At 47.9% G+C, this 25,927-nt stretch overlaps 1 long non-coding RNA gene across 1 annotated transcript; it reads left to right on the top strand.

Annotated features, from left to right (window-relative positions):
- The first annotated feature begins 232 nt into the window (after positions 1 to 232).
- LOC142001600 (uncharacterized) lies at positions 233 to 24,187 on the top strand. Its single transcript, XR_012642530.1, has 6 exons — positions 233 to 3,344; positions 3,522 to 3,593; positions 3,820 to 3,988; positions 11,654 to 11,728; positions 13,565 to 22,238; positions 24,051 to 24,187. It is a non-coding gene; the product is annotated as an uncharacterized LOC142001600 (long non-coding RNA).
- Positions 24,188 to 25,927: the final 1,740 nt, after the last annotated feature.

Here is a 25,927-nt window from a genome sequence, read left to right as displayed (position 1 = left end):
GCTTTCTGGAAGTGTCATTATCTTCAGCCCCACCTCTGGTCATCTGGGTACACAGTGGTCCTCATGTCTCTCTTATAAAACATTCTTTCTCTCATTCCCTTGGCTGTTACAAAACAGGCACTGCTGCACAGTAAATCAGGCTGGCAGAAGTCCCGTAAGAACTATACAAACTCAGAGATGATGAAATTTCCACAGCAAAAATTACATTTATTGCATGCATTTAAGCAGTAATTTAAAAACCACATTGAAATTGAATAGTTAATAGTTAACATTTAGAAAGCAAATCAAAAGTAATGTGTAACTTGAATTGTTAAAGGTCTAATTTTTATCCCAGTTTAACAGCCTAATTCTTAACCCAAGTATATACGTACACCCTCACACTCACCCTCTGGGGCTGGCCAGACCCCAGGTAACCTTGGTCAGTTGACTGAGGAGAGAGACAGACGTGCACGTCACCCTGTTATGCCATCAGTTGATGGACTCTAACTTGTGGGGTGAAAGGAGGTAATACTTATCCCCTTGGTAGGAGGCAGTGATGTTCAGTCTATTGGTGGTACCCCTGGATCCATGTGGGGAGCTCCTCCGTCCATTGGTCACACCCTCAGTCCAGGAGGGTGCTTGTCCATGACAAGTTTTGAAACATCCTGCTTACCTCACCCCAGTTCTGCTTGCCTCAGCCATGAGTGCTGAGCAGCACAGTGTCCTTAGTGTTTGTTTCTTTCTCATTAACTTTTGTATTTAGGAACAGACCTTCTTTTCTATCAGTTTTGCTTTTCTCAGCAGACACAGTTCTGTTCTTAAAGTGATAAACAGGTCCATAATCCACCGGGGCACTGGCTCACACCCGCGGTGGTGAACTGGTCCATAATCCACCGGGGCACTGGCTCACACCCGCGGTGGTGAACTGGTCCATAATCCACCGGGGCACTGGCTCACACCCGAAGAGATGAGCAAATCCAGCATACTTACTGTTAGTTCATTCATACTAACCATTTACACCACTCACTCGTGCTAGCTGCTTATGATTCCTAACACCACCTTCACATCATTGTGGGATGAGATGAAGAGGAACAAACTTTCCTTCTAATACAATTATTGCTGCGTTACAATTTAACATCAGAAACACCAACATCACAGGTTAACAAAGCTGCCTGGAGCGATGGCCTAGGGCCGGCCTACAGCTTGTATTTAATTAGTATCACAACATACATGTATTAGAACTAATTTATGGCCTATCAAACAAGGTTACATTGTTCGTCAGATTACGTCGTTTCCATTGATTATAACTAACTAATGGACTTGTTGTGCATTGGAAGGCTCCATTGTGATTGGATTCTGGGTTCAGCATGCTTGCTTTAGACTCACCTTGCAGCAGAGAGTGTGCACGACAGGGTTTAGGCTGGAAGGAGTTTGCTGGATGCTTGTGGGAGTGAAACCTGCATTAGTACTGCATTCCCACTCAGGCGCCTTCTGTGGTAGTCAGCTTCCAGCTGCAGGCTGACCTGCTGCCGGAGTCAGAAACCCCATCCTGGAGCTAAACTCCGTTACAGACATTTACTCTGAACCCCTTCCTGCTCCCCAGCCCAGCACCAGGCTCTTGTCAGAGCCGTTCTCACACTGCAAATCTGTTAGCCGAACACCACAATCTGCTCCCCCCACAGTCTACCCCTGCCTGCTGACAGGAAGGAAGCATGTAGAGGGAAGGAACTGGGGGTGCCAAGTGAGCAGGGACGAAGCAGTGGAGAAGGGTCATGAAGGAAGAGGGACAAGGGTGTTAGGTAGAAGTGATCTTGCATTTACAAAGGCTGTGTACCACTGCTTTACCAAAGCCATCCTGGTCCCTGTGTGCAATGAACGTTTTTCCCTATTAACAACTGAAAGGAAAATATTTTGAAGAAAAAGTTGCAAACATTTTGGCCGATCTGAGGAGCAACTTCTGCCCCGAAGGGCTGAATAAATCGGGCAGGTTGAATTTAGTCTCTTTGCTGCCAACTCCTCTTTGGAAAGTACGGAGTTCTGCTCTTCTTCATTTTTGAGGCATTACAGGAGAACATTCAGCCTTTAATGAATGGCCCTGGTGTCACTCCACTGGTGGTATTTGTAACCCTAACACCAATCTGCTCTAGGACTGAGATTATAAAGGCCATTTTTGTTTAAGTCAAAATTTTGCCTTCGCTGCTTTTGAAAATATCAAGACAATGGCATATGAATATTCATAATAATTCTTTCATGAGCTTGTACGTTAGAAAATTGTTTGGCAGTGTATCCAGTTAATGGCAACATGAATTGCAAAAGGGGTCCCAGAATTCTGTTCAACAATCCATCCCTAACTAGGGGTGTCATCAGCTCATTGAGCGTACGACTCTCCAGTAACCAAATGCTTCTGGGATAATAGAATATCTAATTGAGTAGATGATGTGAACTGTACAAGACCCCGGGGGGGCATGTTCCTGTACTTTTCAAACCAGAAGTGCTTGCCAAGTAATTGAATAGTCAAAGGAAAAACCATTGACTACTTGATTATACGACATTTAACATCCTTAGCTCTAACCACGCACTGTAATTCAACCCGTGCAATCACTGCATTCCGATGCCTCCCGTGTTACACGCGTTGAATATTTGGGACATGCATTTAATCTGCAGTTTTTCAAGGCCTTTTCATCACTGCTGCGGCTTCAGTGCAACATCGGGCTTCATTTTTACAAGTGCTCTTCCTTCCACCCCAGCCCTACCAGAACTGAGGGGGTGACAGGGAAGCACCATGGTAGATGGGTGTCGTGCCCTTTCTCCAGCAAAAGTGCTGGGTGGAGTGTGATGATGACCCCTAAGAAAGCCCCCCAACAAGGTCAGCCCTGCAGCTCTGGTACTTCAGAACTTCTCACTCCCTTGGATAGACCGAGGACTGCAACACAGGATCCTACCTTCTCTGCTCTTTCTGACGTGGAAGGGTGGGAGGGGTGGTGTGTGATACAGAAATGGCTATAAGATTTTGAGAGGCAAGGGGCCTGTGTGGAACAAACTGCAGTCCCCAGGAAAGTGCCACAAAACACGTCTCTGTAAAGTGGGTGCAGAAGTACTCTCCCTGGCAGGGTCATAACATTTCATCTCACACAAGGGACACAGAATCCTAACTCAGCCTCTGCTCTCCATCTTCTCTGATTTAACAGATGGAAAATGTTGCATTCCGCCAAAGGAAGAAAGGGTCCCGTTGTGCAAACCATGCAAAAAGCCCTAAAGGTCTTTAAGATGTTTCATGACCGTGCACGTACAGGAACAATTAAAACGAGACAGTCGATAGCATCAAAATTCTATTGGCCAGGAATGTCCAGGACATTGCTGAGTGGGTAAGTTAATACATGAAACTGAACCCAGAGGAATGCCAGTTACTATGTAAAGACAAAGTTGAAATGTACAAAAGAAATATAACAATGCATTCATTGTGCACATGTGAACTGTGTACCTTGGCTCTGTTATTGTCATAACAAGATGTTAATTTCACCATCTTGCTCCATCCCTCCTAGGTTGGATGATGTCCAGTTTGCCAGAGAATAGGAAGGGAAATAAATGTGGGTGCCACCGTGAAAAGCATGCAGGTAAGATTTTGAATCAGAAACTTGTGCGGATGTCTCAGACATGTCATTCTTTCCCTTGTCACTTCCGTAGCGCTATTGGCAGTGTGTAAACCCAGTGTGCTTGTGACAAAGTTGTGATCATGTTCATAGAAAACCGTTTGGCTATGGCTTACATGGCACTTGGTATTTTAGGATCCCGCTGTAGCCCAAAAAAGCAACACTGAGTCTTTTCTGCTCACCCCAAAAGGTGCTGCTAACTTGGGCATGCTGTTCTGGTTCCAGTAGTCCTCGTTGTCCGTTATTCCTCGTACCTGTTGGGACAGGAACTGATTCTGAAACTCAGTACCTGTGGTGTATGTGGCACCCATTCTGGAACTCAGTACCTGCGGCGTATGTGGCACCCATTCTGGAATAAGGTATTTTGCAATAAGTATGAATTTTGCATACTGCACAATGTGTAAATTATTGCCAACCTAATTAGCAGTCTAAACATGTCCTGACAGATCTTTTACAGCAGAAACCAAGGGCTGCTGCTTCCTTCTCCTGTGCCTGGCTGTCTTTGGGGTCCTGCTCAGCCCCAGGCAACAGGGATTGCAGTGTTGGTCTGATGCAGGGGACAGACTGGGCCCTGTCAGTACAAATGAACCCATCCCACCATCATCCAGGTCCCTTGTGCTTGGAGTCTGCCCAGCAGAGGGGGCTGGGACCCGGCAGGCTTAGGGATGGGGTGTATAGGAAACAGAATGGCAGACTTGGGCTGGCACCAAAGCGGTGGAATGAAGCCTATGAAGACCTGAGCAGGATGGAATTCAAACCCGTGCGTGTGACGTTCAATTGCTGGGCAGTTCAGTGCCTTTACTACACAGCCACCTCACCTATACTGCAAACGGATTTTCACACAGCCCAAAGTCAGCGCTGCTGGGAACCTTTACTCCACTCTCTGGCCGGCTGGGGACACAGGCCAGGCAAGTTGGCTGTTTGAAAAGCTTCCCTGTGCTATTGGACAGACCTAAGTACTGTGAAAAACACCTCCGGGGGGTGGGGGGGGGTGAGCTGGGGTCACTGATCACAGTCTGTATTTTAGACACAACCACGACTAAGGGTGTTCTGGGGCATTCACAATCCTGAGGAAGGGTAGAACAGAAAACAGCAAAACAGAGATAATGGATTTCAGGAGGGCTGATTTTGGTAAACTCAGAGAGCTGGTAGGTAAGGTCCCATGGGAAGCTAAACTGAGGGGGAAAACAGCTGATGAGAGTTGGCAGCTTTTCAAAGGGACATTATTAAGGGCCCAAAAGCAAGCTATCCCACTGTGTAGGAAAGATAGAAAACATGGAAAAAGACCACCTTGGCTTAACCAGGAGATCTTGCATGATCTCAAAATAAAAAAGGAATTGTATAAAAAATGGAAACAAGGAAAAATTACAAAGGATGAATATAGGCAAACAACACAAGAATGCAGGTGCAAGATTAGAAAGGCTAAGGCACAAAATGAGCTCAAACTAGCTAGAGGCATAAAGGGAAACAAGAAGGCTTTTTATAAATGTATTAGAAACAAGAGGAAGACCAGGGACAGGGTAGGGCCATTGCTCAGTGAGGAGGAAGAAACAGTAACAGGGAACTTGGAAATGGCAGAGATGCTTAATGACTTCTTTGTTTCGGTCTTCACTGAGAAGTCTGATGAAGGAATGCCCAACATAGTGAATGCTAGTGGGAAAGGGGTAGAGTTAGAAGTTGAAATAAACAAGAACAAGTTAAAAATCACTTAGGAAAATTAGATGTGTGCAAGTCACCAGGGCCTGATGAAATGCACCCTAGAATACTCAAGGAGCTGATAGAGGAAGTATCTGAGCCTTTATCTATCATCTTTGGAAAATCATGGGAGACAGGAGAGATTCCAGAAGACTGGGAAAGGGCAAATATAGTGCCCATCTATAAAAAGGGGAATAAGAATAACCCAGGAAACTACAGGCCGGTCAGCTTAACTTCAGTGCCAGGAAAGATAAGGAGCAGGTAATTAAAGAAATCATCTGCAAGCACTTGCAAGCACTTGGAAGGTGGTAAGGTAATAGGAAGCAGCCAGCATGGGTTTGTAAGGAATAAATCTTGTCAAACTAATCTGATAGCTTTCTTTGATAGGATAATGAGCCTTGTGGATAGGGGAGAAGTGGTAGATGTGGTCTACCTAGACTTTAGTAAAGCATTTGATATGGTCTCTCATGATATTCTTACCAAAAAACTAGGCAAATACAATTTAGATGAGGCTACTATAAGGTGGGTGCATAACTGGCTGGATAACTGTACCCAGAGAGTAGTTCTTAATGGTTCTCAATCCTGCTGGAAAAGTATAACAAGTGGGGTTCCACAGTTTAGCTTACACAAGAGAAGGCTGAGAGGGTGATTTAATAGTAACCTTCAACTTCCCGAAGGGGAGCTCTAAAGAGGATGGTGAGAAACTGTTTTCAGTGCTGTCAGATGGCAGAACAAGGAGTAATGGTCTGACGTTAAAGAGGGAGAGGTGTAGGCTGGATATTAGGGAAAAAAAACCTACTTCACCAGGCGGGTGGTGAAGCACTGGAATGCGTTGCCTAGTGAGGTGGTGTTTTCTTGATCCCTCAAGGTTTTTAAGTCCCAGTTTGACAAGGTCCTGGCTGGGATATTTTAGTTGTGGTTGATCCTGCTTGAAGCAGGGGGCTGGACTAGATGACCTCCTGAGGTCCCTTCCAACTCTGTGATTCTATGGTTCTATGCTACCAGGATCTGGAGGAGTGTCAGAGACGCTCTAGGCTCCATCAGTAAGTTGTGGGGACAGTGTCTCACTTTTAGAGCAATCTCCCAGAAATTGGCTGGAATCTCCTCTTATATAAAGCTCTCCCCACAAATCAAGCCACAGGGGCCTTGCTGTTGTGCTTATCTCAGCTGCTCTGAGGGAGGCTACTGCTGTGGCTCACACCCTCCTGTCATCACCTGCCACTGAGCCAGCCCCTGAAAGGTCTGTAAGACATATTGTGTGAGTGCACAGCCTGTGTTACCACGGGCGGGGGGGGTGTGTCCTCCTAATCTCCACCACCTACCCTCCAGCCACCGCAACCCTGGGATTGCATCGAGTGGGTTGGAAAGAATACAGCTACTTGTGGACTTTGTTATCACCCCACCATTTCCCACTGGCTTGGCCCATGGCTCTGTCATAGAATCATAGAACAATAGAGCTGGAAGAGACCTAAAAAAGCCATCGAGTCCAGCCCCCTGCTCTAAGCAGGACCAAACCCATCAGATCAGCCTTGTCAGGGCTTTGTCGAGGCAAGACATTAAATACCTCCAGGGATGGAGACTCCACTCCTTCCCTGGTAGACCATTTCATGCTTCACCACCCTCCTAGTGAAAAAGTTTTTCCTAATGTTCAATCTGGACCTTTCCAACCACACCTTGAGGCCATTGTTCCGTCATCTGCCATCCGTGACCACTGTGAACAGCCTCTCTCCAGTCTCCATTCAGTAAGTTGAAGGCTGTTATCAAGTCCCCCCTCAGCCTTCTCTTCTGTAGACTAAACAGTCCCAATTCCCTCAACCTTTCTTCATAAGTCATATGCTCCAGCCCCCTAATTATTTTGGTCGCCCTCCGCTGGACCCTCTCCAGTGTATCCACATCCGTCCTATAAATGGGGGCCCAGAACTGGACACAGTACTCTAGATGCGGCCTCACGAAGGCTGAATAAAGAGGAATAATCACTTCTCTGGCTCTACTGGCAACGTTCCTCTTGATGCAACCTAATATGCTATCAGCTTTCTTGGCTACAACGGCACACTGTTGGCTCATGTCCAGCTTCTCGTCCACTACAACTCCCAGGTCCTTTTCTGCAAAACTGCTACTGAGCCAGTCAGACCTCCAGCCTGTAACAATGCTTGGGATTCATCCAATCGCCTGGCCCACTCTCCTCCTCAACCAGCAGCTTAAAGCAAAGAGAGCTAAGAAAGTAGAGCCAGAGAAGGCTTGAAAGCCCATCACCTCACAGATAGGGAAGAGAGTGTCCGGGGTGGCATTGAAAACTCAATCCCCAGAGAAGGTTGGATCAGAAGGCACCATTTTAGATAGCTCAGCCAACCTCACAGCAGCTATTATCCCTGTCTGCTGCTCAGACCATCTGTGCACCCTTAACCTTCCATCTGCCCTTTGGCTCATCCCCTAAAGCTCCACTGCCCCACTTCTGGCTCCCCCAGCCCCATCCTGTCAGTGGAGCTACCATGGAGCTTGGCATCTGTCACTATTTCCTGCCTGAGGGGAGCAGGAGGTGGGGCAGGGACAGGAAGGGGCAGAGAGCATCAGGGCCTGGTGGAAGAGGCAGAGCAGGGCACCATTTCAGAAACAGATCTGAGTGGAGAAAAAGGGGGACACCCATTTGCCTGGAGCTTTGCTCTCAGCTCCTGAAAGGTGGCAGCAACCAGCATGTCTCCGGAGCCATGACCAAGCCACACCCTCAGCATTTCCTCCAGCACAGAGAGACTTTTTGCAGCAGGCTCGGCCCACAAGCAGCCCATTTGCAGAGTGTCTCAGGGGATGTGCAGCTGTATTGCCCTGGATAGGGGTTTGGCTGAAACACACACACACATCGCCATATTCAGGCTTTGAACCTGTACACAGAAGCCCTGTAGGATTGTTACCTGACACCTTAGCCGCTCAGCCATCACAGGTGTGAGCTCCATCAGTGTTACAGACATTGGTACAGACAGGGCCGAGGTCTGATGTCATCCACAATACAGAATTCAAACAGCAACCTGGCGCCCGGCACGCAGGGGGTTTGGGGCTCTCTGTGCTCAGCCACGTGCAATGGCACAGGAGAGCACCTTGAACATCACCCCTCCCCCTGGAGGGAACGGGAACAGCTCTGACCTGGAGGCTGGATGTGGAAGAGGAAGTCAGGGCCATGGCTGAAGCACATGGCTGGGATGCCGGACTCAGGACCCCTTCCCCAAATACGCGTATCTACCCCCATCTGACACTGTGTGCTGCTTAAGCTGTCCGGCTGCCTCCAGCATGGGCGGAGCTCAGGGGCATGTGGGTGACCTGCCCCACAGCTGAGAGGGCATCGGACCCCTTCCACCTGCCAGCTCCCTCACTCAGTGCATCCCAGGGAGCTGAGCCCTTGTGCCGTGGAGTGAGCCAAAGCACAGCAGGGTTGGATGTGGCCCTGTGATTGTGGCCCTGTTCCCTGTCAGCTGTGTGCTTGTGCAGCTGCTCAGGAGCGATTCCAACGTCACTCAGCTGAGCAGCACCACGGGGACTTTTGTTCTCATTGATGGTGCATGTTGACACATAGCTGTGAGCCTCTCTTTTCTCCTGGGTTGACCTCCAGCTCCTTAAAACTGGGCACTACAAAATTGACCTTAACATAGTCAATCTAGTTTCATAGCACGGACTTAGCCATGGGTACTTGAATGGGACTGAACGGGATTTCTAGAGTACTACAATTGCCTCTGATGAAGTGCAGGGTTGCACGTTTGGCTGGAGTAGTAGAGTCCTGTTTGTATGACTTCCTCACTTCCTAGAGAAAAGATGCCAAGCAGCACTTTAAAGACGAACAAAATAATTTCTTAGGTGAGCTTTCATGGGACAGACCCACTTCTTCAGACCGTAGCCAGACCAGAACAGACTCAATATTTAAGGCACAGAGAACCAAAACCAGTAAAGTTGACAAATCAGAAAAAAATTATCAAGGTGAGCAAATCAGAGAGCAGAGGGGTGGGGTGTGTGTGTGTGTAGAATTAGAGTAAGCCAAGTATGCCAAAGAGCCCCTATAATCTCCCAGGCAATTTGCATCCCGGTTCAAACCACGTGTTAATGTGTCAAATTTGAATATGAAAGAGTGTTCAGCAGCTTCTGTTTCTAAAGCAGATGTGGTTTGAACTGGGATGCAAATTTCCTGGGACGTTATAGGGGCTCTTTGGCATACTTGGCTTAATCTAATTCTTGACTCCCCCACCCCCGCCCCTCTGCTCTCTGATTTGCTCACCTTGATATTTTTTTCTGATTTGTCAACCTTGATTACTGTTTTTGGTTCTCTGTGCCTTAAATATTGAGTCTGGCTCTGGGCTGAAGAAGTGGGTCTGTCCCACGAGAGCTCATCACCTAATAAATTATTTTGTTAGTCTTTAAAGTGCTACTGGACTGCTTCTTTGTTTTGATAGTATGTAGACGAGCACGGCTCCCTCTCTGTTACTCTCTGGAGAGGGAGCCCTTGAGTCAGAAGACCTGGGGAGGAAACGGGGAGCAGAGAAGCTGCTGTGGAGGACTGGTGCCCTTGGAAGAGTGCTCCTGCTGCTCCTTCCTATGTGAGGAGTAATGTGGGCTTAGTGCATCTGGTTCTGAGCTTTGGGAGGCTGGGTCCAAGGAAGCCCCAACCTCACCCGGGCCAGGTCCACTAGGAAGCCTCCACCTCAGGTTGAGGCAGTGATAAGCCTTCCTCTGCTGCATGGGCTGGAGAGCATGTCTCTCACAGTGTGCCTTTGGGCAGCAAGCATTTGGGCCATGAGGTCAATGCAATCAGTCCTGAGGCAAAGGAAGTAGCTGAGAGAGGAGAGGGAAGGAGGCAGCCAAACCCCCATGCCAAACAGGCTGGCCACCAAAGGGTGTGCGCATGCTGGAGTCCCCTTCCATCATGGCTCTACATTGCTCCCTGACAGCCACTCAGTCTGTTTCCTTTCCCTCTTTGGCCTCTCTGCCCATAGCAGACAGCAAGGAGATGACAGGCTACTTGGCCAATGGTGCTGGCTAATGTTTTTGTGTGATTAATTACAAAAGTATTCACTGTTTCATTGAAACGTGCTGGAGGCTGTCTGCTCGCTGGCACTCATAGGGGCAGGGAATACTGGGCCCCAGGCCAGCCAGAGAAGCAGGAATGCCTGCCAGGAGAGAAGTGAGACACTGCTTTCTTGCTGGTTTCATCTGGGGAACTTTTGTGATAACCAGTGCACCACAGAATCTCAGCTGGGTTCTTCTGCCCCTCTCCTGAAATGCCAGCCACTTGGGAGGCACTTGCTCTAACACGTATAGATGGGTTAACCTGGAGAAAGTTGTGGCCAGAAGGTTTAACAGCCACCTTTCTATAAGTCAGCTGGTAGAGCCGTGGAATGTAGGGAGGGCTCAGCAAGTTCTCCTTAACTGGGTGCTTCATCTTTGGCTCAAAGACAGAAGAAAGGAAGCATAGGGCTGGCACCTAGGTGAAAAGAGAAAGATGACTAGGCTTTTCAAAGGAGCATTTGCCAGCATCAGAGAAAGAAACTGGCCAAGTTTCAAAGAGAGACCTGCAATTCCACAGCCTCCTTCACTAAGGCCTCTGCTGAAGCCTGGGGTTACGCCAGGCACCTTTAGCTCTTCAGTCTAACACTTTTCCAAGTGAGCTAGGTGAGCAGCTGCTTGCAGCGTTCTGGAACCATCACTTCTCAATTGTGGATGCTTTTCTCGGCCATCGCAAGTAAGAAAAAACCTAAAGCAAGTGTCCCTGTGATGCGAGATGAGTGTTGCGTGCTCCCGTCAGCTTGACTTGCTTCTTTGCCCCTTTCCGACCTTACTTCCCTGGTTCACTTTGTGGTTGAAGGAGACTAAAGGAAGAAGATGGGTTGTGACACCCCAGCACCAAGAGGGCCTAACCATTGTCATCTGGCCCCAGGATCCTGGTGTAACCTCCTGGGCAAGCATATGGGGAGGGGAAGGAGGTAGGCAAGATCACTCTTGTGTGAAAAGGCCAAGAGCTACAAAGCAAAAGCCACCCCTCTGCACAAGAGACCTCTTGGGCTGAAGGGCCCCATTCTGTAACTGCATAAGGGAAGTTGGGAGGGGATGAGATTTCATCCTCCCATGGTAAGTCAAGCAACCAGCCAGTCTGAACTTCTGAAAGTGGAGGTCTCTGCCGGCCTGGATGAGGACACTGTAGGAACACTTGTGGGGAGCTGTCCTGTAGCAAATAAGGGTATGGCCTGAGGGTCAAAATTAGGATCCAACAAGCATGATCTCAATTTCGATTGGTGTAGCCATTTGTTTCCAGTATTCACACTTTGTCTCATGGGAATCTCTCTTCTTTGTAACAGATTGGTTCCTGTTTTCTCTACCGATAACTCCCCACGCTGTGTATTAAGTGGAGTGAGGACTTGGAGATCCTGCTAGTGAGTGCATGTGACATGTTCCCTTGGGGTAGGGACGAGGAAAGTTGTGAGCATGTCTGGGGGACTAAGGGTTGGGTGCTGCAGGGCACTTGGGTGGTGGGGAGCTGCAAGGGGCCTATCGTGTGCATGCAGAGGAATGGCAAAGTCCATGTCAGGGAGAGGAGAGTGCTTGTACTGCTGGTGGGGAGAGGGCTGATGCCTTCAGGCTCCCTCATTCTAAGGGCAGGCGGGAGCAGGAGCTTCACAGTCCTGCGTGCCTCTAAGGAGCGTCACACCCACCTTAGAAGTTTAAAGAGCTGCATCCCCTTGTCTTTGCTCTGCCTTGTTTGTGCGCAAAAGGGCGCTCACCTCCTCTGGCTGGCTTCACACCAGCTCCAGTATCTACCTGTCAGAACAGTGGTTCTCAACCTATGGCCATTTGCAGCTAAATCAGCATCCAGCTGTGACATCTTCATGAACATACAGGTAGTACTGGACGTAGCCCACATAACACACTGTGGGTCTCATGCATAGCCTACAATAGTAAATAGGTTGTGAACCATTGCAGTAGAGATGCTGAGAAGATCCAAGTTTTGGGTTAAATTCCACTTTCATTAAACCTGACTCACCTCCTGTGCACCCCAGCCAAACTCTGGATGTGGGAAGGAAAATAAGTGCTGGAGGAGATGAAATACGCACAGCGAGCTCAGAAGCACCAGCTGTACCAAGATTTTAACAGTCTGACAATTCTGTGCCAGTTAGAGGGGATTGTAACCATACTGAGAACTTTAACTGATGGCAGGAAGAGCTGCTCCAGAATGGTGTTTGGACGAACGAAAAGATGAGAGCTCTGGTACAGACTGCAGGAAGAAAAGGAGGAGGAGGAACAGCTTTTCTGGGAGCAGTTGAAAAGCTTGACACAGAAGTATACTGTTGAGAGAGAAGAGCTACGATGTGAATTCCTGGAGAAACATCAAAAGGAAAAAAGAAAGATGCGAGTCTGAAAAGCTCAGAGAAGGAAACGCTCTTCTGAAGGAGGAAATAACCCTGTTAAATGGGGAACGTAGTGTTTCCAACCTGAAATTACAGGAGTTAAATGGATCTCAAGCAGAAATGTGGCGGCAAAAAAAAAAAAAAAAAAAAAAAGGTGTCTGTGAAGAAGAGGGCTGAGAAAACAGATTTGAAAACCAGCAACTAGACTTTGAAACTGCAGAATTTAGCTAAAAGACTTTAACACACCAAGCAGATCTCAATCAGTGGCTGGCAAGATTAGTCAGGCAAAAGAAGAATGGGAAAAAGAGAGATTGAAGCTGACAGAGGAGCTGGACAAATGTAAAGTTGTCATCAACTCTGGTGTCTACCTTGGAGGCAAAGTTGTCTGAAGTCAAGGTTCAAACTCTCTTACTGGAGTAGGAAAACTATCTCCTCAAACAGGAACCGGAGAAGACTGAACAGCTGCCCAGATGTCCAGATCTCTGTGACTTCCAGCATGACGTTTCTAGTGCAATAACTACAAATGAAAAGTTGCTGAAAGAAAAAGAAGCCCCCAGTGAAGAACTAAAGAGATGTGTTGAGAAGGTAGCTAAAATGAACGTCTTAGAGAATAGTAGTGCCAGGCTGAGGTGGGAGCAGAAGTCTTGGGGATGACAAAATGAGACACTGTAAACACAGCTTACAATCTCCCAAGAAAAGGCCCAGAGTCCAGATGAAGCCCTATAAAATACAAACCTCATTTGCTTATTTCTCCCTGGTATCTGTAGCTCATTCATAGGCCCAATGCAGAAAGTTGTGAAGTGACAGAGCGCTGAAGGGGGACAGTTAGGTGGTGAAGGGTTTTCTTTTCTTTCCTTTGGGCAGGTGGGGATAGAACTGAAGAGAAGACAATCCTTTTTCACTCTCCAAGGATGTTGGATATATCATTTTGGCCACTCTTCACTTCTACTAGAGCTGAGGACAAAGAGCAGACTTTTCCTGCCTGAGGCCAAGACATCAGGGAAAGGTTTTAGAGAATTGCTCTGTAAGCTGAAATTACCTGTGCAAGAAGGGACCCACCCAGCAGGCTTAAACCCATGATGCTGAAATTAAGAGTCTCATGCTCTACCCACTAATCAGGCTGTGCTGCTGAGGGCTTCTGCTACCCTGTCACAGCACAGAAGCAAAGTGTTCGCAGGTGCCTGACCCAAGGCTCTGTCTTCCCCTCAATTGGGTTTGTGCTCTCCGTGAGGGACACAGTTTCAAACTTCACTGCTGACACACACCCCTTTTTTGCCACAAGAAATGGCCTCATTCTGACCTCTCCAATCCCATTAGAAAAGTCCGTGTGGAAGAGGCCCTTTCCCACCCTCTCGCTCTTCAGCAGGAGAACACACGGCATTTCCATACGCACCAGCCTTTTAGGAGGGGCAGAGCTGGGTGACTCCAACTGCTCATCTCTTCTCACTGCTGTGTAGAACTCAAGGCATCTCGAGCACACACAGCAACAATGTCCTGCCGTGGATGTCTGACTGAGTGCTTGCCTCTAACGCTTACCTGGGTGTTTCCAACCCAGCCTTCTGCAGAGGATCCAGAGTGTTCAGAGATCTTCTGTAACTGGCACAGTTGCTCCCTCACTTCCTGCACCTGTGCTCAGAGATGACAGCTGAGGAGAAAGGCTGGTGTGCAAGCAAAGCCAATGGCCCCATTCCATGGACTTGAGCTTCTGTGAAGTGAGAGCAAAACCCCTCCCTTGGCTTCATGGAGAGAACTGCAACCAGCTGAGTGTGTGCTGCTGGCAGAGGCTCCAGGGAAGCCATAGCAGCAGCAGCAGATGTGGAGAGGGCAGAGCTGGGGTAAGTGAAAGCAGAGGAGGGGTGTTCTTCTTGAGGTCTGTCTGTTATCAGGGCTGTTCCATTGATAGGACAAGTGAAGGTGGCTGCACTAGGTCCTGTGCTTTCGTGGGTCCTGCTGCAGCTGCCCAACCATCCTATGCACATGAGGGATGGGGGGGTGACCTGGGCCTAAGAGTCAGGGAAAAGGAGCAGTAGAATTTTTACCATTACGCTTCCAGAAAGCAGCACCACCAAAAGGCATTGAGCAGGGCTCAGTGTGAAGAAGTCAGCTCAACTTTCCTTTTCTCGTCTTGCTGTTTCACTTTTGCAGGCATGGGGGAGTGTGAACCCACCTCCATGTTATGCAGAGACTCCTCGTTCCCAGTGGCCAGTTCTGTCTGTCTTCCCTCATCTTGAGCCCGTTTGGCCACATTTACCGTGATGCTTGGTCTGCAAAAGCTGCCCTTGTTACCATGGGCCAGTTAAAGCAACTCTGAGAGGATTTGAACCTACAACCCTTTAGTTGACTAGCATTAACACACAGCCATTATCACAACTTAAAAACCTAATATGCTTTCCACTGCATCTGTAAACCCCACAGGTTGCAGGGCACCTCATTTCCTCCAGCGCTCAGGCTGCCTCTACACTACAGCAATGCTTCAAAAGAAGGTCTTCCACAACGGCTCTTCCAGAGAAACTTCTTCTGAAATATGGCGTGTGCGCATAAAAAAGTGGATTAAAAAAAATCAACTTTTTCAATAGCGAGTGTCCACCCAGCCCTGCTCTTTCAAAAGAATGGTCAAGGGACTGAAAAATCCAGCACCATGTGGAATGCTGTTTTGATCCAGGAGCAAAAGAGGGCCTCTGAAAGAAAGGGATGTATTCTTTTAATTTAATTTCGAAAAGGACTCATTTTGTGTGTAGACACTCCATGGGAACTTTTGAAAGAACCCCAGCTAAGGTAGGGAGTTGGCAACCAAATAGGAAGAGGAATCTTTTTTTTAAATTTGGTAAAAACTCAGTAATTCAAGAGCCACAATGCATTTGCATTCAAGATGGTCCTTATTAAATATTTTTGTAACCCTTATTTTAAGAACAGCGTACACACGAGTCGTAATGTGATACATGCTCACAATTTTTTTACGTATTCTACTTCCTTACACTTTCTATATGTGTGTGTTTTTACCACTATCTTCCTCACTTTCACTACCGAGCCTACTTTAATTATGCCAATTTTACTTCACGTTTAATTTCAGTTTTCTTCCTGGAATGGGTGCTGCCCTTCACAGAAGGAATGCCACAAGCTTCCTTTTCCTTTTCAGAATCAAGAGTTTATTAACAACATGATCAAAACGCAGGGGAAGGTGAGAGCCTGATCAGGCTTGTGCTGGGCAAAGGCAGGGAAAACATTAGGTTAAGCTGCTGCCCTCCCCAGTGGAACTGAATAGTGAGTGAACAGCGTAGCTATGGCTACACTGCATTCTGCTTTCGGAAGCACAATGTAGACGAGTAGGCTTGAAACTGCAAATGAGGCATGGGTTAACTTATCTCCTGCCTCACTTGCATAGTCACGTGGGATCGCACTTCCAGAAGAGCTGTTTTTGAAAGCCAAAAAGTTGTGTAGAAGGGGTTCATTCCAGAGGAAACCCCACTTTCAAAAGCACCCTGCTTCCTGATGTTTTCATGTGAATACAAAATGGTCCTTTGTTTTAAAATAACTTTGGTGTGTAGATACCTCCTTATGCATTTTTGCAACACCCAGCACAATGGGGCACTGACTTTAGGTGGGTCCATGGGAAGCTGGTGTGGTGAGACCACTGACCCGTACGCTGAGTGTATTGTCTCTCTTCTCTCTTACACACCGGGTTTTACTCCTGGGTGAATTTCGTGCCACACTTTTAAAACATTCCAGGCCCAAGATTTGAAAAGTGTGGGAAATTCTGCAGATTTTATTTTTCAAAATATCACAGTATAAACCCTCCAGTTTCAATTCTTTTGGTAATTTGAAACTGCAAGTATGTCTGTAACAAGAGATGAAAAAAATGGTTCAGGAAATGACTTTTGACAGATAAGGTCCTTACTAGACATGTTAATAGAGAACACGAGTAATCTATTCCATTTGCGAGTGCTGTTGTTGTTGCTTTTGTTATTATTATTATTATTCCCTGGCTCCAGTCATCACTTAAAAATACTTACTAACAGAGCTGTGTATCTCAGAGCAAACCAAGGGACCCCATTTCTACAGCTCTTCTAAACTGATATTGCTGTATTGCAACGGTTTCTTATACTTCCATTTACCTCCATTCATTTGTTGTGTACCTGTGTTTCATTGTCAGGTGCTTGTACTGTGTCTGCTGACATTTGTTTCTGCTGTCCTCTTGATCCACACATTCTTTTATCGTAGAAACATAGAACAATACAGCTGGAAGAGACCTAAAAAAAGCCATCAGGTCCAGCCCCCTGCCCTAAGCAGGACCAAACCCATCAGATCAGCCCAGCCAGGGCTTTGTCGAGGCGAGACTCAAACACCTCCAGGGATGGAGACTCCACCACTTCCCTGGGGAGACCATTCCATGCTTCACCACCCTCCTAGTTTGTGGTTGATTTCTATGCAAATGATCCACAATTACAGTTCCACAGTCTTGATGAATAACAACACTGCAGGATGTTCAAAAACAATCTGTGTCCCTCGGCATTCAGTTGTGTAGGGAATTCCTGAGCATGAGATGTTTTAGCTGTTCTGTTCTTGTGCATGTTATGGTGGTCATTCGCACTGTGCACAAGGACAGAGATCCCTTTGCAGTTCATCCAAACCTGGGTCTCCACTCAGGGGAATACTTGGTTCTGAATCTCCTGGCATTTTACCTAATGCTTGGTGAAAGTTTTATTTGCCCTCAAAATGGTTTTTAGGAGTAAAATGGATCCCAAGCTCCAATCTAACTCATTTGGGCCAGGCTGACATAGGAGAAAAGCCACGAATTACATAGATGTTCCTAGCTGAGGAGTTTCTTAGCATGGAAAAGTCCTGACTACTGTTGTATGCCAATTGCTGCCCAGGAACAAGTGGAGTGAGGGAAGGAGCAATCAGAGCATGCTACACTGCTGCATGCCCCATTTGGTGATGACCCACCAGCTGGCTTATTGTGCAGTTACAGCCCCTTTCCAGTACTCCTCAACCAACCATAAATACAGTGTGAATAATTCTGTCCCCAGGGTTGCCTTGCATCACTGTAATGGGCAATAAAGAGGTCAACAGAATTCAGCAATTGGCCAAAGTGCCTCGGGATGATCTCTGCTGGCCTTTGATGGGGCAGAGGAAGAAAGACGCAGCAGTTTGCAGTGTAGACCAGAAATAAAACGCGGGAGAGCCTGCCATGCCGATGGGAAACCTTTGCAGAGTGTAAACGATGGAGCAGCTGGAGCCAGGGCTTCCTCTAACCTCCTTTGCAGCATCCCAGGGGTGTGGGCCATGCTGGAGAGTTCGGAGAGATGGCAGGAGATGGCGGCCAGCCTTCCGGAGGAGGGAGTAACAGACACAGACAGGTGGCTGGCTGAGGTGGTTGCAGAGTGGGTGTGGGGAGCAGTGGAGGAAACCCCCAAAGCTCTTTGTCTGTTAGTAGCGCAGAGAGGTGATACCTTTCATTCTAGTAATTAGCTTCACGCTCAGCATCACGTCCTGAGCCACTGAGCATTGGGGAGTCACATTCCCAGTGTGTCGGCTCCTGGCCCTCTCAGACAGGTCAGTGCTCAGCCGCTCCTGCCGCATGTTTCTAACAGAGAAACAATTCCCTGAGCCAGCAGGAGCTATGTTCTGCTGTGGCTGAGGGAGCAGCTCCTGCCCCAAACCTGCTTCTGCAGACGCCCCAAAGCCTCCCTCATGCCATGTGCACACGCTTGTGAGTGATGGGGAGTCTCACTCCCATGCACACCCACCTCTGCCCCCATCCCAGTGGTAAATCACCTCTCTCCCAGCTGCCCCAGTGCTGAACTGATTTCCCACACTGCCTGAGAGGGGCCTGGGACCCCTCTTATGGCTTCTCTTTGCTCCCCCTTGAAATTTCCTTATCCTGTGGAGAAGAAAAATCCCTGCATGGGACATGAATGGTGCAGAATCTCCCCCAGGCATGGGCTGCACCCATAGGCCTTCTCTGCTGTGACACAGCCCCTGGGACGAGCCCAAGCTTTCAATGGCTGACTGTGCAATGGAGAGGTGTTGGGGAGGCTGGCTGGGGACAGGTGAGAGGGCCCAGGGCAGCAGGAGAGGGGCAGCAGGGTCTGGGGGGCCACCTGACTGGGGCTCAGAGCAGTAGGCAATGGATGACAGCATCTGAGGGGATGGCAAGCTGGGGTTCAGGGTACGGGAGGGGCTGAGAGTATGTCTGGCTGGGATTCAGAGCAGCGGGCAGGGACAGCTATCTCATTCCAGTGGCAATAATAGGTGGCCAATGGCTGCCTGTTGCTAATTTCTGAAAGGGCCCCTTGTGCTCCTCCTTACCCTAGGCTGGTTAGCTCAATTGGTGAGTGTGGGGTACAACTAACACCAACATCATAGGGTCAAGCCCCATTCTAGCCAGTTAATCATGGGTGGCCGTTTCTTGGTTTTTCCTTTACCTGGCTGCTCTGGGCAGGAGGCCAAAACAGTTGAAGGACACAGGCTGAGAGGCTGGCAGGAAGCAGGTCAGGTGAGGATCCCCAGCATCCCAAAGCACAGAGCCAGTCCTGCCAGCTCATGCTGAACCACACACCTCCCACAGGAAGTGGCAGCAGAAGCATTCTGCCAAGGGGCACCAGCCCTCCTCAGAAGCTCCATTAGCTTTCTCTGTTCCCCACTTCCATCTCAGAGAGAGCAGGCCAAGCAAACCAGTGCTCCTCCCACTTCTAGGGAGCTCCCAGTGCTGGTACAAGCCTCCCCAATGCAGCTGCCACAGGTCATCTGAGTACTCAGTCTGCACTGCCCAAGAACACCCCCACCAAGTGCTGGAGGCTGGAAAAGCTGTCCAGCTGCCATGGTGATACATGCACTGGGGGTAGTTCAGTATCACCATGTGCACTATGTGATATGTGCACTGGGTGTACGATCAGTATCAGAAGTGAGGACACTTCTTACACCCCCAGTCTTGGAGTGACACCCACTGTTTTCCAGCCCAGACCTGTCCAAGGAGTCACCCCAGCCTGCCTTGTGAGTAAAACTTCCCCATTTCCTCTACCTGACAGGGTCCAAACACCAGCAGCACTGGGTAGTCCCAGGTGGGGGCTGGCCTGAGTCAGGTGTGGGCACACACATTTTCTTATGCATTACAAGGGCAATTTCTCCACCTTTGCTAGTCACAGCAGGTAGGTGAACATAGCAAAGTTATTTCAAAACAGGAGGCACCAGTTTAAAATAAATGTGGGAGTCTGTCTATGCTTGTATTCCTCTTTCAAAAGAGGAATGCAAATGAGGGACACTGAAAATTCAAATGAGGCTCTGCTTTACATCTCTCACGCTTCAGCTGCGTAACCTATTTTTGGAAGACATGCTTTTGAAAGCAAAAAATAGTGTAGCTGGGGTTCCTTTGACATTAAAAAAAACCCAAAAAAACCCCTGTTTGCAAATGCACCCATCTTCCTAACTTTTTTTCAGGGCAAAAGGTGCTTTTGAAAACGGGGTTTTACTTCAAAAGAACACCAGCTACAGTGCTTTTGAAAATGCAATTATGCAAATGAAGTGCAAGCTTTGTAAATCAGCACTTAATTTGCATTTCTAATTTCCCTAATTTGCATTCCCCTTTTGAAAGGGCACTGGTGTAGACGTAGCCTGAGTGGCTACACAATGCAAGCACTGTTTTGAAAGAATTTCGGAATAGCTGATGCCGTAATTCGAAAATCGTTAAACCTCATTGTACAAGGAGTAGAAATAGCTATTTTGAAATATGGGCTGTGGAGTCAGGGAATAGCGCCTACTTTCAAATATGACATAGTGTCTCCACTAGCTCTAGTTCAAAACAGGCTCTTTGTGCATGTATGTGCTATTTCAAAATACCCGAGTGCTGTTTTGAAATGCATGTGGGGGTGCCACTGTGGGGAGAGGTAGCTGAGTGGTTTGAGCAGGGGTCTGCTAAACCTGGGGTTGTGAGCACAGTCCTTGAGGAGACCATTTAGGGATTGGGGCAAAGAGATCTCAGGGATGGCTTTTGGCCCTGCCAAGGGGGTAGGGGACCGGATTAGATGACCTCCTGAGGTCCCTTCCAGCTCTAGATGTGTGTCTCTTATTATTTATTTTGCACTAAGCTATTCTGGGATACCTCTTCCAGAATAGCTTAGTCAGGAATCACACTGCTATATAGCCATAGCCCAAAATGGCCCCCATCCCACTTAGCTTAATTTACTACTCCCACTGGTCCTATTAATGAACTTGCCCCAGTTTTGTCTTTTGTTTAATAGCTGGCAGTGAATGCACTTTTTGCTAGTGCAGGGAGCAGGGGGGGGGGTCACAATCACAGATGGGGGCTGGTTTGATGCTTAACCACACAGCTAAGCAAGGAGTCTCCCAAACTCCCCCTCTACCATGGGAGCCAGGTTTGCTGTTTAAATTCTGTATAGTGGAGGATCTCAGGCGTGGGCCCTGTGGCTATTTCCCAGTGTTTCTGGCCTTGGAGCAAGCACAGGGTGATGGCTGAGCGGTCAAGGTGTTGGACTAGCAATCCAAGAGGGTTTCCCTGGGTGGGTTCAAATCCTACTCATAGGGAGGCCTGTGTCTTACCTGCACCCCTACTGAAGACAATACAACTACACAAACCCTGAGCTGCTGTGTGAGAGCAGCCCATGTAAGAAGCCCAGGGGAGTCTGAGCATGCCATGCAAAGTCCATCAGTCCCTGGCAGAAACATTGAAGCTTTGGTGCAGGCTCTGCTCTTCACATAGCCTGGCTGCTGAGAGTGACGTTCCAGGTAAGTGGGTGGTCCCCCCCCTGCAGTGCCCTGTTCTACTCTGTCACCTCCGGCTCCCTTCAGGCAGGAAATAGTGCATGGCCCTGGGAGCTCCACTGACAGGACTGGGCTGAGGGGAGACAGAAGTGGGGCAATGTAGCCTGCAGGGACAAACCAGAGAGCAGGAGGGGTCTGTGGGGTGTAGAACTGGTGTGAGGGTGCAGAGTAATCTGAGATGGCGGCATCTGCTTATGGCCTTCTCTGGACTGAGAGTTTAAATCTCACCCTGGATATGACCTTCCCTACCGTGAGGTGCTGGGCTTAGAAGGTTGTTAAATTCTAGGGTGCCAACTTTTGGACTAGAGACCTAGCTCAATTGAGCATCAATCACCTGTCAGGAGGGAAAATCCTGCCTGTGGTGATTTAAGGGCAAGGAAGCAAAGCATTTTGACTAGAAATGATTTGGCTAAACCAATGCAGCACTGCAAGGTCCTGTTGAGATTTGAATTCAGATTGCAGGACTCAGAGCCCTGAGCACTGACCATTACACCTACAAGGACCTTGCTTGCTGGGCACCTGTGACCCCAAGCTGACAATCTGCACCACCCCCCCCGCCTTCAGTTCTTTGCTGTCTGGACACTCTCTCCTGGCCCATCTCTGCCACTCTCCTTCCCTAGGTCATCGAACTGGCCCGTCTTGTTGCTGACTCCAGTTTGCAGGAGGGCGACATTTCTCTTCAGACTCTGGTGTGAAGGGACCATTTTCCATGAACAATCCCAGCTGTAATCGTAAGAACTGCGGTGCAAGGATTTTAAAGGTTGGTGATGATTTTTATGCATATCTGGCAGATGAATGACTTAATAAAAGCCTTTAGGAGCAGGAGAGCCTGGGTTCAAGCAGGGAGGAGAGAGGTGTGACCAGGAGGGGGTGATGCAGAGGGTCCGGGAAGAGCAGGCTGTGGACTGGCTCCATAGGCTTGGCAGACTCTAGCCAGCCCATGGACCTTATTTTGCCCACCTATGGTTAATAGTGGTGAGGAAGAAGAGAGCCAGTCGTACAGGATAGGAGGAGACAGCTAGAAACAATTGGCTGCAAGAGTCCAGTGCTTCATCTCATGGTCGTAGGCTGCAGGATCCCCAAAGTGGGTTGTTGCCCTGCTCAGGTGAGGGTGCTATGTTCCCACAACATGGTCTTGCTTGCCACGTAGGTCAAGGAAGGATGTTGTAGTCCAGTGTTCTGGCCTTCAATGACCCAATTGTTCCCTGTCACTGCAAGCTGTAGTGAGAATCTTTCAACTGAGGCTCCTGCATTTGGGTTTCCTGTTTTGTTGAATGGGTGCCTAGGGGGCTGGCAAGGAAATGTCCTTGGAAAAGTAGAGAGGGTGGGAGCTTTAATGGTTGGAAGATTTGGCTGTGTTGTGTCTTTTTGTGAGGAGGGCAAATTGGAGAAGCTATTGGAGCATTTGTGCTCATTGTTTGAGTTTATAAAATTCTTGGTGCCCATCCTGATGAAGTAGGTTTTACCCACTAAGGCTCATGACCTAATAAATGTGCAAATCTCTAAGGTGCAATAGGACTGGGTGTTAGTTTTTTGAAGTTACAGACTGACACAGTGACACCTCTGAGACTTTCTGCTTTCCTGTTCTTCAAAGAGAAATTGGCTGATACACTGGGTACTGGGAAAGCTTTAGAAAAGGGACCAAAGTCTCCCAAGAGGTGGTTTCTGTAGCAATAGAAAATGCCCAAAGGCTCCCAGTCTTCAGTTGCTGTAGTGTTGTGGTTGCACTTTTGCCTCATGCATAAAAGGTCCTGCATTTAAAACCAGACAGAAGTGGTGGTGCTTTCATCATCATCATCATTGTCCTTTATCCTTATGGGCATGCGGGGCAGCAACAAAGGTTCTCCACTTCTGTCTGTCACTGGCCAGCCTCTCAATAATGCCCCAGTTGTGATTCACGCTCTTCATTTCTGCTTCAGCAGTCTGGCACCATGTTGTTTTGGGTTGTCCTCACTTCTGCTTCCCCTCAGGAGTCCAGTGCAGAACAGTCTTTGCGATTGAGCTTCCTTCTTTCCTGAGTACATACCCAATCACTTGTCAGCGACTTTTCATAATGATGGTGGCTGTGTCATCTTGCTTGCACTGGGCAAGCAGGTCCTGATTTGAAATTATTCTTGGCAAAAAAATACAGAGGATCCTCCAAAGGCTTCTGGTGTGAAAGGTCAACAATTTACTGAGGTCATACTCTGTCATCTGCCAGCATTCTGATCTATATAATGTTGATAAGGCACAGCTCTGATAAAAAGAAAACTTCAGTTTGGTGTGGATGCTGTACTGTGATGACTTCAATACAGCATTCAGACTCATGAAGACACTTGTGGTTTTACTGAGCCTGCTCTGGATATCTCTTCTGACACTCCCATCTTACCTGATGTTACTACCCAAGTATGTAAAGCTCTCTGTGGTAGGTAGGTCTTGGCCATAGATCTTGACTGATGCTGGTGCTGGTGCCTCAATGTTTAGGGTCAAGGATTCTGTTCTTCAGGCTAGCTCTTAGTCTGATGTGTTTTCTGAAGGTGCAGAGGTGATTTGTCTTCTGCTTTAACTCAGGGTTACTTTTGTCTCATTTCAGTCCAGCTCATTTCTGGAATACTCTTTAACCGCTCTGCTTTCTTCTTCCTGGTTTGTTTCCCTTCATGGAACTTTTCCATCTGAACGAGGGGATCAGCCTGCGTACTGAGGGAAGGAATAGATCATCATTTGGGAGGTTGGTTGCCAGCTATTTATCACGACCACAGAAGAAATTCAAGCCTTGGTTGTGCAAGCCAGTGTTTTCCCCGCTCATGTTTCATTTCAGCTAACTACACACTGCCTCACAGTGTTAGGTGATGGTCGTTGTGTATAAAAACTAGCCGTGCTGTTCAACAGCTGCCAGGTGTTCGAAAAGATGTGCTACATTGGTCTGCCTGACTAACTCATAAAACATTTATGAAAACTCAAGGGGAAGGGGTCTATATGTTGTCAGGATGGCTAAGAGATCTATGCTCTTAGACTAGCCCCTTGTTGAGTAATATCATCAACTTGGGCATTGTAGTCCCCATTGGTCAGGGTAGTAGCATGAGCTCGTTATTAGTTGCCCATTGGCAATACTGCAACGGTTCAATTTTGACTGGTAGCTCCCCCGAGAATTTGAATTGAGTTCAAAAGAATCATGAATATGCATGAGCTGATCTCACTGCTGATTATAATATAAGAAAAATGAACATTGTGATTGGTCGAGGGGCCAATCCCCCTCAGAATTCCATATGTAAAGGACTTATGCAAATTATCTTATACATATGCATAAGACACTTCTATATAAACGGAGCTTGGAGCCCATTCGGGGGTGGCGGTGGCCCTTGACGGGAAGGTGTGGCTCTGTGGGGCGTCCACCAATATCCTAGGCCAGCCCTTTGGGGTGAAGACAGAAGAAAGAAGACAGAGGCGCAAGACTGTTGCCTGTCCTGACTTACCTGTCAGTGCGGCGGTGGCTGGCTGGCTGGCTTAGACTGCAAGGTGGCGCTTTGCAGGTGCGCTGTGCGTAGAGACCTGGCCTGCTTGCAGGTACTGTGTACCCACAGCTGCAGACCTCAGAGCCCGCTACCAGAGTGACGTTGCTGAGAGGCTTCAGGATTGTCATCTGAAGGGTGCCGACATTTCCATCAGTCTGTGTCTGTGGGGAGCTGACCCACACCTCGGTGGCACTGACCCCCTGAACTGGCCGGTGCCATCTATAAGACATTATCCTTAAGCCATAAAGGCAGTTATATTTATGTACGTGCCTGTTATGTTAATAGTTATTGTTAATTTTTTAATTAGTTGTAGATTAATAAATTTGTCATTATAGGAAATTGTCAGTTAAATTTATTAGTAGCTTCTTAAATCTGTTATTGAAAGCGTAAGGTACTTATATTAGACAATATATTGTAAGGCGCAGCGGAACTCGGCCTAGCAACCTGAACCTTGGGCCAAAAACCCATGTTTATTACATAAGAACATAAGAATGGCCATACTGGGTCAGACCAAAGGTCCATCCAGCCCAGCATCCCATCTGCCGACGGTGGCCAATGCCAGGTGCCCCAGAGAAGGAGAACAGAAGACAATGATCAAGTGATTTATCTCCTGCCATCCATCTCCTGCCCTTGTTCTGAAGGCCAGGGCACCATACTTTATCCCTGGCTAATAGCCATTTATGGACCTAACCTGCAAAAATTTATCAAGCTCTTTTTTAATACAGTCCTGGCCTTCACAGCCTCCTCGGGCAAGGAGTTCCACAGGTTGACTGTGCGCTGTGTGAAGAAAAATTTCCTTTTATTAGTTTTGAACCTACTACCCATCAATTTCATTTGGTGTCCCCTAGTTCTTGTATTATGGGAAAAGGTAAATAATTTTTCTATATTCACTTTCTCCACACCATTCATGATTTTATATACCTCTATCATATCGCCCCTCAATCGCCTCTTTTCCAAA

Source organism: Carettochelys insculpta, chromosome 25 (genome assembly GCF_033958435.1).
Source record: "Carettochelys insculpta isolate YL-2023 chromosome 25, ASM3395843v1, whole genome shotgun sequence".
NCBI lineage: Eukaryota > Metazoa > Chordata > Testudines > Carettochelyidae > Carettochelys > Carettochelys insculpta.
This window is presented reverse-complemented; position numbering and strand designations above follow the sequence as displayed.